General features: G+C 37.7%; 1 protein-coding gene and 1 pseudogene across 4 annotated transcripts in view; one reads left to right on the top strand and one right to left on the bottom strand.

Annotated features, from left to right (window-relative positions):
• The window catches only part of STX17 (syntaxin 17), a 93700-nt gene that overhangs the window by 42454 nt on the left and 37895 nt on the right, over nt 1-13351 (top strand). The gene's annotated exons all lie outside the window — the stretch shown is intronic.
• Nucleotides 5628-6181, bottom strand: LOC132492030 (large ribosomal subunit protein uL22-like; annotated as a pseudogene).

Here is a 13351-nt window from a genome sequence, read left to right on the forward strand (position 1 = left end):
TCCTTTTTTTTTTTAAAGAAGTATCTTAAAATTCTGAACTTACAGCACACCTTACCCAATCATATTGGATTTTTTTAAGATGTCACTTTTCTTCCTTATCTGATTAACTTTTAACTTTTTTTTATAGTGTCAGAATTTTTACTTTTTAGAAACTCTCTTTTAAAAAATGTTTTCCTGTTACAATATAATCTCTGCTATGGCATCATACAAGTATTTTCTCTAAACTTGACTCACTTCCCTAAAGTATCACTGTTTCCAGTGTTCCTTTTTGTAACTCTTATGAACTCCAAGATGGCAAGGTTGCTTTCTCATGGTTTTCATTTCCACTTTACTATTTTATGCTTCTGTGTCAGAATTAATTCCCCAAAAGTAGTTCCTTTCATTATTTCTTCCAACTAATGGAAGATGAAATGTTTCATATGCTAGTGACTTATATTATGCTTTCCTCGGCAAGTTCTAGCTGGTTTCTTGATAGTTGGAGATCCCTGTTGTTGGACCACCACTTTGCTACTTTGTGGAAAATATTATAATAAAAATTTCTAAAACTATTATTGTAACTTTCTATTATGAAATGTAATATACATGCTATAAAAATTCATTAAGCATAAATATAAACCTGAACAAGTTATTGTACTGTGAATACTCATGTAACCACTACTCAGATCAAGAAATAGACAATTACCAGCATCCTAGAATCCCCTTATAGCCTCTTCCCACTTATAAACACGTTTCCCTGCAAAAGTAATCACCGTCTTGATTTGTATGTTAACTGCTACTTAGTTCTTCTGTATGGTTTTACCACCAAAATACGTCATTAAGACTATAGTTTAATTTATTCTGGGTTTGAACATCATACAAATTGAACTAAACAATATATCTTTATATTTGGCTTGAAATTTACCTACATTATTGCCTATAGCACTAGTTCATTCATTTTCATTGTTGTATGTATTCCATTGTATGAAATACATTGGAATATCCATTCGACAGTTGATTAATGTTTGGGTTGTTTTCAGTTTATGTTACAAATGCTATTAACATTCTTCTGTATGTTTACTGGTACACATGAACATATATTTCTGTTGAGTATATTCCTAGAACTGGAACTGCTGGTTCATTGGGCATCCTGTTTTCAACTATAGTGGATAATGCCAAACTATCAATATTTTCCAAAATAACTGTACTACTTTTACACCCCTTCCAGCAGTAAACACGAGTTCCCGTGGATGCCATATCCTCACCAATATTTAGTGAAGTTGGATTTTAATTTTAGCTGTTCTGGTGGGTAACTAATTATGGTTTAATGTACATTTACCTGATTATTAGTGAGATCAAGTAACACTATTACTTATGAGATGTGCCCATTTAGGGTACTTGCCCACATTTCTACAGGTTGTTCCATCTTTTTCTTACTGATTTGTAAGGGCAATCAGTATGTGTGTTGCAATTGTCTTCTAACACTCAGTGGTTAACCTTTTCACTATCTGGGCTGTATCCCTTGATGACTAGAAGTTCACTTAATATAGTTAAGGTTATCAGTCTTTTATGGTTGATGCTTTTTGTGCCACATTTAAGAGGTCTTTCCTACCCCAGCATTGTGAAGATATTCTTCTATTGTTTTGCCTTTCACATTTAGGTCTATAATCCATCTAGTTGATTATTGTGTATGGTGTGAGGTGGTGTATCCAGTTTTATTTTTTTCCATGTGGATACCTGAATAATCAAGCACCATGTTTTGGAAAGATCGTTTTTCCTAGCACTGCCACCCTTGTCATAAATTCAGTGCACATGTGTTTGGGTTGTTACTGGGTGGTTTCATTGGTGTATTTGTCTGTTCTTGCACCATTACCACACTGTCTTAATTACTATGGCATTTTTTTTTTACATCTGTATTGGAGTATAATTGCTTTACAATGGTGTGTTAGTTTCTGCTTTATAACAAAGTGAGTCAGTTATACATATACATATGTTCCCATATCTCTTCCCTCTTGTGTCTCCCTCCCTCCCACCCTCCCTATCCCACCCCTCTAGGTGGTCACAAAGCACTGAGCTGATCTCCCTGTGCTATGTGGCTGCTTCCCACTAGCTATCTATTTTACGTTCGTTAGTGTATATATGTCTATGCCACTCTCTCGCTTTGTCACAGCTTACCTTTCCCCCTCCCCATATCCTCAAGTCCATTCTCCAGTAGGTCTGTTTCTTTATTCGTGTCTTACCCCTAGGTTCTTCATGACATTTTTTCCCCTTAAATTCCATATATATGTGTTAGCATACGGTATTTGTCTCTTTCTGACTTACTTCACTCTGTATGACAGACTCTAGGTCCATCCACCTCATTACAAATAGCTCAATTTCGTTTCTTTTTATGGCTGAGTAATATTCCATTGTATATTTGTGCCAAATCTTCTTTATCCATTCATCCGATGATGGACACTTAGGTTGTTTCCATCTGCAGGCTATTGTAAATAGGGCTGCTATGAACATTTTGGTACATGACTCTTTTTGAATTATGGTTTTCTCAGGGTATATGCCCAGTAGTGGGATTGCTGGGTCATATGGTAGTTCTATTTGTAGTTTTTTAAGGAACCTCCATACCGTTCTCCATAGCGGCTGTACCAATTCACATTCCCACCAGCAGTGCAAGAGTGTTCCCCTTTCTCCACACCCTCTCCAGCATTTATTGTTTCTAGATTTTTTGATGATGGGCATTCTGACTGGTGTGAGATGATATCTCATTGTAGTTTTGATTTGCATTTCTCTAATGATTAATGATGTTGAGCATTCTTTCATGTGTTTGTTGGCATTCTGTATATCTTCTTTGGAGAAATGTCTATTTAGGTCTTCTGCCCATTTTTGGATTGGGTTATTTGTTTTTTGTTATTGAGCTGCATGAGCTGCTTATAAATTTTGGAGATTAATCCTTTGTCAGTTGCTTCATTTGCAAATATTTTCTCCCATTCTGAGGGTTGTCTTTTGGTCTTGTTTATGGTTTCCTTTGCTGTGCAAAAGCTTTGAAGTTTCATTAGGTCCCATTTGTTTATTTTTGATTTTATTTCCATTTCTCTAGGAGGTGGGTCAAAAAGGATCTTGCTGTGATTTATGTCATAGAGTGTTCTATAACACTCTACTATGGCATTTTAATCAGTCAGTATCTAATAGGCAATTTCTGTTACCTTTTATTTCAAAAGCTAGTCTCAGCACTTTTTATTTATTTTCATATACATTAACCTTTTAAATATTTATTCTAGATGTATTCATCTAGATTATTGAATCTGTAGATTCAAATTTTATTTGATTTTATTGAATTAATAGATATTGAGTCTATATATTAAGTAGATTTATTGAATCTGTTGATCTATAGATGTCTATCAAAGTGACATCTTTGCAATACTGAGTCCTCCAATCCATGAACATGTTCTATCTGTTGATTTATTATTATTGTTATATTTTATATAGTGGTAGATTTAAATTGCTGATATTTTATTTAGAATTTTTGTATCTTTTTTTTTTTTTTTTTTTTGCGGTACGCGGGCCTCTCACTGTTGTGGCCTCTCCCATTGCGGAGCACAGGCTCCGGACGCGCAGGCTCAGCGGCCATGGCTCACAGGCCCAGCCGCTCCACGGCATGTGGGATCTTCCCAGACCAGGGCACGAACCCGTGTCCCCTGCATCGGCAGGCGGACTCTCAACCACTGCGCCACCAGGGAAGCCCGAATTTTTGTATCTTGTTCTTAAGTCTGTGAGACTGATTTGAATTTTTCCTTTTTCTTACTTTCTTCGTTGAGTTTTGGTATCAAGATTTGCTATCATAAAATGAGTTAGAAAATGTTCTCTCTTTCTCTTGAATAATTAGTGTAATTTCCTTTAACTATTTGGAAGATTGGCCAGTGAAGCCACCTGTGCTGGTGTTTGGTTTTGTTTATGTGTACAGGGAGGTGGGGGAGTTTCAAAATGCACATTTAATTTTTTAATAGTTATGACTACTCAGATATTTTTCTTGTCAGTTTTGGTAAGTTACAGTTTTCTAGTACTTTATCCATTTCATCTAACTTTTCTAGTTTATTGACATAAATGTATTCATATATCCTCTCGTTAGCTTTTTTTTTTAATTTAATTTAATTTTTGGCTGCATTGGGTCTTCGTTGCTGCACACGGGCTTTCTCTAGTTGCGGCGAGCGGGGTCTACTCTTCGTTGTGGTGCGTCGGCTTCTCATTGCAGTGGCTTCTTTTGTTGTAGAGCACAGGCTCTAGGCATGCGGGCTGCAGTAATTATGGCATATGGGCCCAGTTGCTCCACAGCATGTGGGATCTTCCTGGACCAGGGATCGAACCCGTGTCACCTGCACTGGCAGGCAGATTCTTAACCAGTGTGCCATCCCCTCTTCTTATCTTTTTAATATCTGAAAGATCATTAGCGATGTCCCCTTTTTTTCATTTCTGATTTTGGTTATTTGGACCTTCTTTATTTTTTTTAACTACTTCTGAGTGAATTTTACCAACTTTATTAGTCTTCTAAAACTGAAAATTCGGCTTTTTTAACCTATTGTATGCTTGCTTTTTCTGTTTAATGAAATTTATGTTCACATATTTATTATTTTCTGCTTTCTTTGCATTTCTGAGTTCCTAAGATGGATGTTTAGTTTATTAATTTTCAGCCTTTCTTCTTTTCTAAAATATATGCATTTAGAGTTATAAATTTCTAACTACTGCTTCATCTGCCTATAAGTTTTAGTGTGGGGCCTCCCTGGTGGCGCAGTGGTTGAGAGTCCGCCTGCCGATGCAGGGGACACGGGTTCGTGCCCCGATCCCGGAGAATCCCACATGCCGCGGAGCGGCTGGGCCCGCGAGCCATGGCCGCGGGGCCTGTGTGTCCGGAGCCTGTGCTCCGCAACGGGAGAGGCCACAGCAGTGAGAGGCCCGCGTACAGCAAAAAAAAAAAAAAAAAAAAAAAAAAAGTAAAAAAAAAAGTTTTAGTGTGCGTTATTTTTCTAATGCAGTTCAGAGCATTTTAATTTCCATTGTGGGGACTCCCCTGGTGGCACAGTGGTTAAGAATCCACCTGCCAATGCAGGGGACGTGGGTTCGATCCCTGGTCCAGGAAGGCCCCACATGCCGCGGAGCAACTAAGCCCATGTGCCACAACTACTGAGCCTGCACTTTAGAGCCTGTGCGCCGCAACTCAACTACTGAAGCCCACAAGCTCTGGGTCCTGCGTGCCGCAACTACTGAGCCTGCGTGCTGTGACTGCTGAAGCCTGCATGCCTAGAGCCCCGTGCTCTGCAACAAGAGAAGCCACCGCAATGAGAAGTCTGCACACTGCAATAAAGAGTAGCCCCTGCTCGCCACAATCAGAGAAAGCCAATGCACAGCAATGAAGACCCAACACAGCCAAAAATGAAATAAATAGATTTATTTTAAAAAATAATAATAATTTCCATTGTGATGTCTTCTTTGCTTTGTGGATTATGTATAAGGGTTTTTCTTTGTTTCCAGGCATGTAGTGTTTCTGGGTATATTTTTGTTAACGGTTTCAAGTTTAATTTTATTACGATCAGAGTACATGGTCTTGAATGATGTTCCTTTCTTTTTTTTCTGCTTTTACTTTTATTTGCATTTTTTTATGGCATTTACTCCCGGGCCGTAAGTTTTTGTTTCTTCAGTTTCTTCTGGGATATCTTCTTCTGGGCAACGTCCTCTTCTGGTTTAGGAACAATCTGTTCATTTTCTGTAAGGATCATCTCAGTGTGGCAGGGAGAGCTCATGTACGGGTTGATCCGACTATGAGCTCTGTAAGTCCTGTGCCCCATCTTAGGGGCTTTGTTCACCTAGATGTGGTTAATGACCAGAGAATCTACATCTAAGCCCTTAAGTTCAGCATTACTCTCTGCACTTCTGAGCATGTGCATTAAAAATTCAGCACTCTTTTTGGGCTGCTGACCCTGCGTCCAGCCCCACTCTTTGGCCTGGGCACACCTACCAACTCTACCATTGTAATGACAGAATGGCACACATTGCTTCTTTAAAGTGACATCCTTCAGATACTTGGTGGCTTTTCGGATATGCATACACTTAATGGCCTGGGCAGTTTCACGAGTGTTCTTAAAGTGAACATGAAGATTTGAACCTCTTGACTTGCATGATTTTGTGGGTTTTTTTCTGGGTCAAGTGAATAGTGAACCATTTTTAGAGGTCACCTCAGGCCGCTTACCAGAAAAGTCCATTTTTTAAATTATAGTTGATTTACAGTGTCCTGTTAGTTTCAGGTGTACAGCACAGTGATTCAGTTATACACACACACACACACACACACACACACACATACACATACATTCTTTTGCAGATTCTTTTCCCTTATAGGTTATTACAAATTATTGCATATAGTTCCCTGTGCTATACAGTATGTCCTTGTTGGTTGTCTAGTTACATATGGTAGTGTGTATATGTTAATCCCATCCTCCTAATTTATCCCCTTGCCCCCCACCCTTCCCCTTTGGTAACCATAAGTTTGTTTTCTATGTCTGTGGGTCTATTTCTGTTTTGTAAATAAGTTCATTTGTATCTTATTTTTGTTTCAGATTCCACATATAAATGACATCATATGATATTTGTCTTTGTCCAGCTTACTTCACTCATTATGACAATCTCTAGGTCCATCCATGTTGCTGCAAATGGCATTATTTCATTCTTTTTATGGCTGAGTAATATTCCATTGTATATATGTACCACATCTTCTTTATCTACTCCTCTGTTGATGGATATTTAGGTTGCTTCCAGGTCTTGGCTATTGTACACAGCGCTGCAATAAACATTGCGGTGCATGTATCCTTTCACATCATGTTTTTCTCTGGATATATGCCCAGGAGTGGGATTGCAGGGTCATATGGTAGCTCTGTTTTTATAGTTTTTTAAGGAACCTCCATACTGTTCTCCATAGTGGCTGTATCAATTTACATTTCCACCAACATTGCCTTTTCTCCACACCCTCTCCAGCATTTATTGTTTGTAGACTTTTTGATGATGACCATTCTGACCGGTGTGGGGTGATACCTCATTATAGTTTTGATTTGCATTACTCTAACGATTAGTGATGTTGAGCATCCTTTCATGTGTGTTGGCAGTCTGTATATCTTCTTTGGAGAAATGTCTATTTGGGTCTTCTGCCCATTTTTGGATTGGGTTGTTTGTTTTTTTTGATATTGAGCTTTGGATTGGGTTTTTTGGATTGGGTTGTTTGTTTTTTTTGATATTGAGCTTCATGAGCTGCTTGTTTATTTTAGAGATTAATCCTTTGTCCGTTGCTTCATTTACAAATATTTTCTCCCATTCTGGGGGTTGTCTTTTCATCTTGTTTATGGTTTCCTTTTCTGTGCAAAAGCTTCTAAGTTTCATTAGGTCCCATTTGTTTATTTTTGTTTGTATTTCTATTTCTCTAGGAGGTGGGTCAAAAAGGATCTTGCTGTGATTTATGTCATAGAGTGTACTGCCTATCTTTTCCCCTAAGTGTTTTAAAGTATTTTGGCCTTACATTTAGGTCTTTAATCCATTTTGAGTTTATTTTTGTGTATGGTGTTACAGAGTGTTCTAATTTCATTCTTTTACATGTAGCTGTCCAGTTTCCCCAGCACCACTTATTGAAGAGGCTGTCTTTTCTCCATTGTGTATTCTTGCCTCCTTTATCAAAGATAAGGTGACCATATGTGTGTGGGTTTACCTCTGGGCTTTCTTTCTTTTTTTTTTTGTTATTAGTTTCTGCTTTATAACAAAGTGAATCAGTCATACATATACATCTGTTCCCACATCCTTTCAATCTTGCGTCTTACCTCTGGGCTTTCTATCCTGTTCCATTGATCTATATTTCTGTTTTTGTGCCAGTACCATACAGTCTTGATTACTGTAGCTTTGTAGTATACTCTGAAATCAGGGAGCCTGATTCCTCCAGCTGCATTCGTCTTTCTCAAGATTGCTTTGTCTATTCAGGGTCTTTTGTGTTTCTGTACAAGTTGTGAATTTTTTTGTTCTAGTTCGGTGAAAAATGCCATTGGTAGTTTGATAGGGATTGCATTGAATCTGTAGATTGCTTTGGGTAGTATAGTCATTTTCACAATGTTGATTCTTCCAATCCAAGAACATGGTATATCCCTCCATCTGTTTGTATCATCTTTAATTTCCTTCATCAGTGTCTTACAGTTTTCTGCATACAGGTCTTTTGTCTCCTTAGGTAGGTTTATTCTTAGGTATTTTATTCTTTTTGTTACAGTGGTAAATGGGAGTGTTTCCTTAATTTCTCTTTCAGATTTCACATCATTAGTGTATAGGAATGCAAGAGATTTCTGTGCCTTAATTTCGTATCCTGCTACTTTACCAAATTCACTGATTAGCTCTAGTAGTTTTCTGGTACTATCTTTAGGATTCTCTATGTATAGTATCTTGTCATCTGCAAACAGTGACAGTTTTACTTCTTCTTCTCCAATTTGGATTCCTTTTATTTCTTTTTCTTCTCTAATTGCTGTGGCCGATACTTCCAAAACTATGTTAAATAATAGTGGTAAGAGTGGGCAACCTTGTCTTGTTCCTGATTTTGGTGGAAATGGTTTCAGTTTTTCACCATTGAGAACGATGTTGGCTGTAGGTTTGTCATATATGACCTTTAATATGTTGAGGAAAGTTCCCTCTATACCTACTTTCTGGAGGGTTTTTGTCATAAATGGGTGTTGAATTTTATTGAAAGCTTTTTCTACATCTATTGAAATGATCATATGATTTTTCTCCTTCAGTTTGTTAATATGGTATATCACATTGATTGATTTGCATATATTGAAGAATCCTTGCATTCCTGGGATAAACCCCACTTGATCATGTTGTATGATCCTTTTAATGTGCTGTTGGATTCTGTTTGCTAATATTTTGCTGAGGATTTTTGCATGTATGTTTATCAGTGATATTGCCCTGTAGTTTTTTTTGTGTGTGACATCCTTGTCTAGTTTTGGTATCAGGGTGATGGTGGCCTCATAGAATGAGTTTGGGAGTGTTCCTCCCTCTGATATATTTTGGAAGAGTTTGAGAAGGATGGGTGTTAGCTCTTCTCTAAATGTTTGATAGAATTCTCCTGTGAATCCATCTGGTCCTGGGCTTTTATTTGTTGGAAGATTTTTTTTTTTTTTTTTTTTTGCGGTACGCGGGCTTCTCACTGTTGTGGCCTCTCCCGTTGCAAAGCACAGGCTCCGGATGCGCAGGCTCAGCAGCCATTGCTCACAGGCCCAGCCACTCCACGGCATGTGGGATCTTCTCGGACCGGGGCATGAACCTGTGTCCCCTGCATTGGCAGGCGGACTCTCAACCACTGCGCCACCAGGGAAGCCCCTGTTGGAAGATTTTTATTCACAGTCTCAATTTCATTGCTTGTGATTAGTCTGTTTATATTTTCTGTTTGTTCCTGGTTCAGTCTCAGAAGGTTGTGCTTTTCTAAGAATGCATCCATTTCTTCCAGGTTGTCCATTTTATTGGCATATAGTTGCTTGTAGTAATCTCTCATGATCCTTTTTATTTCTGCAGTGTCAGTTGTTACTTCTCCTTTTTCATTTCTAATTCTACTGATTTGAGTCTTTTACCTTTTTTTTCTTGATGAGTCTGAATAATGGTTTATCAATTTTGTTTATCTTCTCAGAGAACCAGCTTTTATTTTTATTTATCTTTGCTATCATTTCCTTCATTTCTTTTTCATTTATTTCTCATTTGATCTTTATGATTTCTTTCCTTCTGCTAACTTTGGGGTTTTTTTGTTCTTATTTGTCTAATTGCGTTATGTGTAAGGTTAGGTTGTTTATTTGAGATGTTTCTTGTTTCTTGAGGTAGGATTGTATTGCTGTAAACTTTGCTTTTAGAACTGCTTTTTCTGCATACTATAGGTTTTGGGTCGTCATGTTTTCATTGTCATTTGTTTCTAGGTATTTTTGGATTTCCTCTTTGATTTCTTCAGTGATCTCTTGGTTATTTAGTAGTGTACTGTTTAGCCTCCATGTGTTTGTACTTTTTACAGTTTTTTTTTTTTTCCTGTAATTGATATCTAGTCTCATAGCTTTGTGGTCAGAAAAGATCCTTGATATGATTTCAATTTTCTTAAATTTACGAAGGCTTGATTTGTGACTCAAGATATCTGTCCTGGCCAATGTTCCATGAGCACTTAAGAAGAAAGTGTATTCTGTTGTTTTTGGATGGAATGTCCTATAAATATCAATTAAGTCCATCTTGTTTAATGTGTCAATTTAAAGCTTGTGTTCCCTTATTTACTTTCATTTTGGATGATCTGTCCATTGGTGAAAGTGGGGTGTTAATATCCCCTACTATGATTGTGTTACTGTCGATTTCCCCTTTTATGGCTGTTAGCATTTGCCTTATGTATTGAGGTGCTTCTATGTTGGGTGCATAAATATTTACCATTGTTGTATCTTCTTGGATTGATCCCTTGATCATTATGTAGTGTCCTTCTTTGTCTCTTGTAATAGTGTCTATTTTGTTTGATACGAGAATTTTTACTCCAGCTTTGTTTTGATTTCCATATGGAATATCTTTTTCCATCCCCTCAATTTCAGTCGGTATGTGTCCCTATGTCTGAAGTGGGTCTTTTGTAGACAGCATATATATGGGTCTTGTTTTTGTATCCATTCAGCCAGTCTCTGTCTTTTGGTTGGAGCATTTAATCCATTTATGTTTAAGGTAATTATCAATATGTGTGTTCCTATTACCACTTTCTTAATTGTTTTGGGTTTGTTATTGTAGGTCTTTTCCTTCTCTTGTGTTTCCTGCCTAGAGAAGTTCCTTTAGCATTTGTTGTAAAGCTGGTTTGGTGGTGCTGAATTCTCTTAGCTTTTGCCTGTCTGTAAAGGTTTTAATTTCTCTGTCGAATCTGAATGAGATCCTTGCTGGGTAGAGTCATCTTGGTTGTACATTTTTCCCTTTCATCACTCTAAATACGTCCTGCCACACCCTTCTGTCTTGCAATTTCTGCTAAAAGATCAGCTGTTAACCTTATGGTGATTCCCTTGTATGATATTTGTTGCTTTTCCTTGCTGCTTTTAATATTTTTTCTTTGTATTTAATTTTTGATAGTTTGATTAATATGTGTCTTGGCGTGTTTCTCCTTGGATTTATCTTGTATGGGACTCTCTGCACTTCCTGGACTTGACTGACTATTCCCTTTCCCATATTAGGGCAGTTTTCAAGTATAATCTCTTCAAATATTTCTCAGTCCCTTTCTTTTTCTCTTCTTCTTCTGGGACCCCTATAATTCGAATGTTGGTGTGTTTAATGTTGTCCCAGATGTCTCTCAGACTGTCCTCAATTCTTTTCATTCTTTTTTCTTTATTCTGTTCTGTGGCTGTTTATTCCACTATTTTATCTTCCAGGTCACTTATCCGTTCTTCTGCCTCAGTTATTCTGCTATTGATTCCTTCTAGAGAATTTTAAATTTCATTTATTGTGTTGTTCATCATTGTTTGCTGTTTAGTTCTTCTAGGTCCTTTTTAAACATTTCTTGTATTTTCTCTATTCTATTTCCAAGATTTTGGATCATCTTTACTCTCATTACTCTGAATTCTTTTTCAGGTAGACTGCCTATTTGCTCTTCATTTGTTTGGTCTGGTGGGTTTTTACCTTGCTCCTTCATCTGCTGTGTATTTCTCTGTCTTCTCATTTTGCTTAGCTTACTGTGTTTGGAGTCTCCTTTTCGCAGGCTGCACGTTTGTAGTTCCCATTGTTTTTTGTGTCTGTACCCAGTGCGTAAGCTTGGTTCAGTGGGTTGTGTAGGGTTCCTGGTGGAGGGGCCTGGTGCCTGTGTTCTGGTGGATGAGGCTGGATCTTGTCTTTATGGTGGGCAGGACCACGTCCAGTGGTGTGTTTTGGTGTGTCTGTGAGCTTATTATGATTTTAGGCAGCCTCTCTGCTAATGGGTGGGGTTGTGTTCCTGTCTTGCTAGTTGTTTGGCATGGGGTGTCCAGCACTGGAGCTTGCGGGTCATTGAGTGGAGCTGGGTCTTAGCGTTGAGACAGAGATCTCTGGGAGTGCTCTCACTGATTGATACTACATGGGGTTGGGAGGTCTCTGGTGGTCCAGTGTCCTCAACTCTGCTCTCCCACCTCAGAGGCTTAGGCCTGACACCCGGCCAGAGCACCAAGACCCTGTCAGCCACACGGCCAGGTACCTGGGGAGTTTCTTGCCTTTTGGGAAGTCTGAGGTCTTCTGCCAGCATTCAGTAGGTGTTCTGTAGGAACTGTTCAACATGTAGATGTATTTTTGATGTATTTGTGGGGAGGAAGGTGATCTCCACGTCTTACTCCTCCGCCATCTTGACGGTCCTCTCACTTTCTTTTGGATTGATCTCGTATTTTTTATTGATCCATTTTTTCCTCTGTTAGTTTTGGAATTATATAGTCTTTTAATAGAATTTTCTTTTCATACTTTGAATATATCATTGTTCTGTCTTCTGGCTTTCATTATTACTTTAAGAAGTTAAATTATAATCTTACTGTTTCTTTGGTCTTTATTCTGGTCTTCTGGGGGTGACAATGCCTTTTTTCCCCCTTTGTTCAAGTTTTATTTGGTGTTTTTGTTGGTATGACACTTGGATTTTGGTTGCATTTTTTATAAGTAAATTTTTCTTTTTACTCTATAATGCAGTGTATAGTATTCTGATATGTATAGTAAACAAAGTAAGACCCTTTAGAATATTTATGAATGATACATGTAATTTGGATTTATACATTAAATCACAGGGCATAATTGATTGGAAGGAAAAAAGTTGGATCAGGCATGTTGGGTGAGAGAACCAGATGTTACATAACACGGCAAACATGCATCTTGTTTGAAGGGCAACTACAGCATGTGTAACATTGGCTGTGGTTCCTCTGAGGTGGTGGATCTATTATTTAAGAGATTGTGTTGTCTTTAACTCCTTTTGAGCTCCTTTTGAGACATCAGTTCTCTACCTCTTCTTTTTTTCTTTTTTGGCTAAGTGTATTTTTCTTTGTCTATACTTTTCTTAGGATTTGTTGACCTTCTTGAAACGTGGATTGATGTCTTTTCTTAGTTTTGGAAACTCAGTCACTATCTATCCAAATTTATTTTCTGTCCATTTCTTCTAGGATTCTAAATATATGTATACTGTACCCTTCTCTAACTGTATCCTCTATGTCTCTTACCTTCTCTTCTGTATTTTTTTTTTTACTTTCTTTGTTTCTTTTTTGTATAGTTTTACATAGTTTCTTCCTATCTAGTTTCCAGTTTACTGTCGTTCTTGAGTTGGGTCTAATATGCAGCTGAACTCATTTATTATTTTTCTTTTGCATAGTCTTTTTTT

The sequence above is a fragment of the Mesoplodon densirostris genome, chromosome 6 (assembly GCF_025265405.1).
Source record: "Mesoplodon densirostris isolate mMesDen1 chromosome 6, mMesDen1 primary haplotype, whole genome shotgun sequence".
NCBI classification, from domain to species: Eukaryota; Metazoa; Chordata; class Mammalia; order Artiodactyla; family Ziphiidae; genus Mesoplodon; species Mesoplodon densirostris.